Raw genomic sequence first — 5,168 nt, 5'->3', positions numbered from 1 at the left:
TGCAGTTGTTGGTCACATTTTTGTCACTGATGAAGCCAAAAGGAAGAGATAGGGAAAGGAAGGAACATTGTCACTCAGGAAACTGAGGCAGGCACAAAGACGCACTCCATTCTATAGTAAATATATTACCGATTATTGTTATTAGAATTATCATTATTCCTGGTTTACAGTGCCTTGAAAAGTATTCCTACCCCTTGAAATTTTCCACATTTTCTCATGTTACAACCAAAAACTTAAATGTTTTTTTATTGAGATTTTATGTGCTAGATCAACATAAAGTGGCACGTAATTGTGAAGTGGAAGTAAAATGATAAATGGTTTTCTAAATATTTGAAAAGTGTGACGTGCATTTGTATTCAGCCCCCTGTACATTGATACCCCTAACTAAAAACTAGTAAAACCAATTGTCTTCAGAAGTCACCTAATTAGTAGAGTCAGCCTGTGTGTAATTTAATCTCAGTATAAATACAGCTGTTCTGTGAAGCCCTCAGGAGGTTTGTTAGAAAACCTTGGTGAACAAACAGCATCATGAAGGCCAAGGAACACACCAGACAGGTCAGGGATAAAGTTGTGGAGAAGTTTAAAGCAGGGTTGGGTTATAAAAAAAAAAATATCCCAAGCTTTGAATATCGCACGGAGCACTGTTCAATCAATCATTCAAAAATGGAAAGAGTGTGGCACAACTGCAAACCTACCAAGACATGGCCGTCCACCTAAACTGACAGGCCGGTGTTGACTAGTTCTGTATTTTGTGCATACACCTCAATCATTGTAGTAGTATGGACATATACATATCTAGATCTGAGAGATCTTACAACAAAGAGGTAGTTTGTTCCGCAATACACATTTATTAATAGGGTTACATAATCTATACAAAGTACACACCCGACAGTATATACAACACAATGTACAGTGTAAGTCTCCTGGCTTACATGGTATTTACAAATTACCCACGAAACCCATATTTACAGTACAGTATAAAATACAAGTATATTAGATTACCTGTTAACTTCAGGTCAGCCCATGGTGACTGCTGTCTGTTCCCACACCAAAAAAGTGAGTTAGCTTGGTCACAAAGCATTATATCCCCCCCCTCCTTTCTGTAGTGTGGCTAATATAATTCTCCCTAATTGGTCACTGTTAGGGGTGAGCTTCGAGTTCGAGTCGAACTCATGTTCGACTCGAACATTGGCTGTTCGCAAGTTCGCCGAACAGCGAACAATTTGGGGTGTTCGCGACAAATTCGAATGCCGCGGAACACCCTTTAAAAGTCTATGGGAGAAATCAAAAGTGCTAATTTTAAAGGCTAATATGCAAGTTATTGTCATAAAAAGTGTTTGGGGATCCGGGTCCTGCCCCAGGGGACATGGATCAATGCAAAAAAAAGTTTTAAAAACGGCCGTTTTTTCAGGAGCAGTGATTTTAATAATGCTTAAAGTCAATCAATAAAAGTGTAATATCCCTTTAAATTTCGTACCTGGGGGGTGTCTATAGTATGCCTGTAAAGGGGCGCATGTTTCCTGTGTTTAGAATAGTCTGACAGCAAAATGACATTTTGAAGGAAAAAACTCATTTAAAACTACCAGCGGCTATTGCATTGCCGACAATACACATAGAAGTTCATTGATAAAAACGGCATGGGAATTCCCCAAAGGGGAACCCCGAACCAAAATTAAAAAAAAAAAAAATGACGTGGGAGTCCCCCTAAATTCCATACCAGGCCCTTCAGGTCTGATATGGATATTAAGGGGAACCCCGGCCAAAATTTAAAAAAAAAAAAAGACGTGGGGTTCCCCCTAAATTCCATACCAGACCCTTCAGGTCTGGTATGGATTTTAAGGGGAACCCCGCGCCAAAAAAAAAAAAAAAAAACGGCGTGGGGTCCCCCCAAAAATCCATACCAGACCCTTATCCGAGCACGCAACCTGGCAGGCCGCAGGAAAAGAGGGGGGGACGAGAGTGCGGCCCCCCCCTCCTGAACCGTACCAGGCCACATGCCCTCAACATTGGGAGGGTGCTTTGGGGTAGCCCCCCAAAACACCTTGTCCCCATGTTGATGAGGACAAGGGCCTCATCCCCACAACCCTGGCCGGTGGTTGTGGGGGTCTGCGGGCGGGGGGCTTATCGGAATCTGGAAGCCCCCTTTAACAAGGGGACCCCCAGATCCCGGCCCCCCCCCTGTGTGAAATGGTAAGGGGGTTCTTACCCCTACCATTTCACTAAAAAACTGTCAAAAATGTTAAAAATGACAAGAGACAGTTTTTGACAATTCCTTTATTTAAATGCTTCTTCTTTCTTCTATCTTCCTTCATCTTCTGGTTCTTCTGGCTCTTCTGGTTCTTCCTCCGGCATTCTCGTCCAGCATCTCCTCCGCGGCGTCTTCTATCTTCTTCTCCTCGGGCCGCTCCGCACCCATGGCATTGGGGGGAGGCTCCCGCTCTTCTCTTCTTCTTTTCTTCTTTTCTTCTTTTCTTCTCTTCTTCTCTTCTTCTCTTCTTCTCTTCTTCTCTTCTTCTCTTCTTCTCTTCTTCATTTTCTTCTCCGGGCCGCTCCGCAATCCATGCTGGCATGGAGGGAGGCTCCCGCTGTGTGACGGCGCTCCTCGTCTGACAGTTCTTAAATAACCACCCGGTGACCCCGCCCCCCTCTGACGCACGGTGACTTGACGGGACTTCCCTGTGACGTCACGGGGAATGCCACAGGGAAGTCCCGTCATGTCCCGTGCGTCAGAGGGGGGCGGGGTCACCGGGTGGCCCCGCCCCCCCCGTTATTTAAGAACTGTCAGATGAGGAGCGCCGTCACACAGCGGGAGCCTCCCTCCATGCCAGCATGGATTGCGGAGCGGCCCGGAGAAGAAAATGAAGAAGAGAAGAAGAGAAGAAAAGAAGAAGAGAAGAGCGGGAGCCTCCCCCCCCATGCCATGGGTGCGGAGCGGCCCGAGGAGAAGAAGATAGAAGACGCCGCGGAGGAGATGCTGGACGAGAACGCCGGAGGAAGAACCAGAAGAGCCAGAAGAACCAGAAGATGAAGGAAGATAGAAGAAAGAAGAAGCATTTAAATAAAGGAATTGTCAAAAACTGTCTCTTGTCATTTTTATCATTTTTGACACTTTTTTCGTGAAATGGTAGGGGTACTTATGTACCCCCTTACCATTTCACACAGGGGGGGGCGGGATCTGGGGGTCACCTTGTTAAAGGGAGCTTCCAGATTCCGATAACCCCCCCGCCCGCAGACCCCCACAACCACCGGCCAGGGTTGTGGGGATGAGGCCCTTGTCCTCATCAACATGGGGACAAGGTGTTTTGGGGGGCTACCCCAAAGCACCCTCCCAATGTTGAGGGCATGTGGCCTGGTACGGTTCAGGAGGGAGGGGGGGGTCGCACTCTCGTCCCCCCCTCTTTTCCTGCGGCCTGCCAGGTTGCGTGCTCGGATAAGGGTCTGGTATGGATTTTTGGGGGGACCCCACGCCGTTTTTTTTTTTTTTTTTTGGCGCGGGGTTCCCCTTAAAATCCATACCAGACCTGAAGGGTCTGATATGGAATTTAGGGGGAACCCCACGTCATTTTTTTTTTTTTATTTTGGCCGGGGTTCCCCTTAATATCCATACCAGACCTGAAGGGCCTGGTATGGAATTTAGGGGGACTCCCACGTCATTTTTTTTTTTAAATTTTGGTTCGGGGTTCTCCTTTGGGGAATTCCCATGCCGTTTTTATCAATGAACTTCTATGTGTATTGTCGGCAATGCAATAGCCGCGGGTAGTTTTACATGAGTTTTTTCCTTCAAAATGTCATTTTGCTGTCAGACTGTTCTAAACACAGGAAACATGCGCCCCTTTACAGGCATACTATAGACACCCCCCAGGTACGAAATTTAAAGGGATATTACACTTTTATTGTTTGACTTTAAGCATTATTAAAATCACTGCTCCTGAAAAAACGGCCGTTTTTAAAACTTTTTTTTGCATTGATCCATGTCCCCTGGGGCAGGACCCGGATCCCCAAACACTTTTTATGACAATAACTTGCATATTAGCCTTTAAAATTAGCACTTTTGATTATTCATGTTCGTGTCCCATAGACTTTAACGGTGTTCGTGTGTTCGAACGAACTTTTTTCCTGTTCGCATGTTCTGGTGCGAACCGAACAGGGGGGTGTTCGGCTCATCCCTAGTCACTGTACCTAGTAAATGTATATTGGGCACAGCCTGATTGGATGAGTCAAAGAAGGCTGTTGTTTACTACCCAGGGAAGATGTTATCAGGGAGAACAAAAGGCCAACCTTTGAAGTTGAACTAATTACAATAACACCAACACAACACTCAGTATTTTAAATATATTTTCCTCTAACTGAAATATATTTCTAATTGCAAAATTTTACAGCGATTAATGGAGATTTCACATAATCCCATAAGGCAACAGATGGCACCTTGTGGCCAGTTGAAAATATGAGACTCGGCCACACCTAGAATAATGGTTTATGTGCAATCTCCTTCAATATCTGGCACGTTTGACTTTGTCCTCTGAAATGAAATAAAACTCTTTGAGAAGAAAAAAAAACTTTTAAACTCTCCATCTCTACAGTTCACACTTCTGGATCCCAGTATTGGTAGTCATCACTTGTTCTAGATGTCATAAGTCCAAAATAGAAATCATGAGAAACAGCACCAAAACAAAACAATAAGGAAAAAAAAAACAAAAACATGAGGATCCTTGTTCTCAACAGTCCAATAATAACAATAGTCCGATAATAACAGTACGAAAGTCCATAAGGCGAATCTGGTCCTGTTGCCCTTGCTTCTGGGACGGCCTTCACTGGTGATTCCAAGTGGATACAGCATACAATAATAGCCTGGGGACCAGCTTTTCCTGGCTTTCTAAGATTATACTTTATTAATGTGGACAAAGGTAGAGAAATAAAAACACAAGTACATTTAAAACATATGCATTCAACTGAATGCTTGTCTGGTAAGTCTGAGCCGTAAGGACCTTTGATTAGAATTGTCATAGATATACTGCGACATACTAATGAGACCCCTTTCCCAGTGACATGTGTAACAATTTGAATGGTTACGCCCTTCAGCCAGGTGTCTGATTTTCATCCCCCCATCTTTCTTCCTCCATTGTCATATGCCTGCAAGTACCTCTGCCCCACCTTCTGTGGAATACCAC

This window comes from Aquarana catesbeiana, linkage group LG03, assembly GCF_042186555.1.
Source record: "Aquarana catesbeiana isolate 2022-GZ linkage group LG03, ASM4218655v1, whole genome shotgun sequence".
NCBI lineage: Eukaryota > Metazoa > Chordata > Amphibia > Anura > Ranidae > Aquarana > Aquarana catesbeiana.
The sequence above is the reverse complement of the archived record's forward strand: the minus strand, read 5'-3'. Positions refer to the sequence as shown.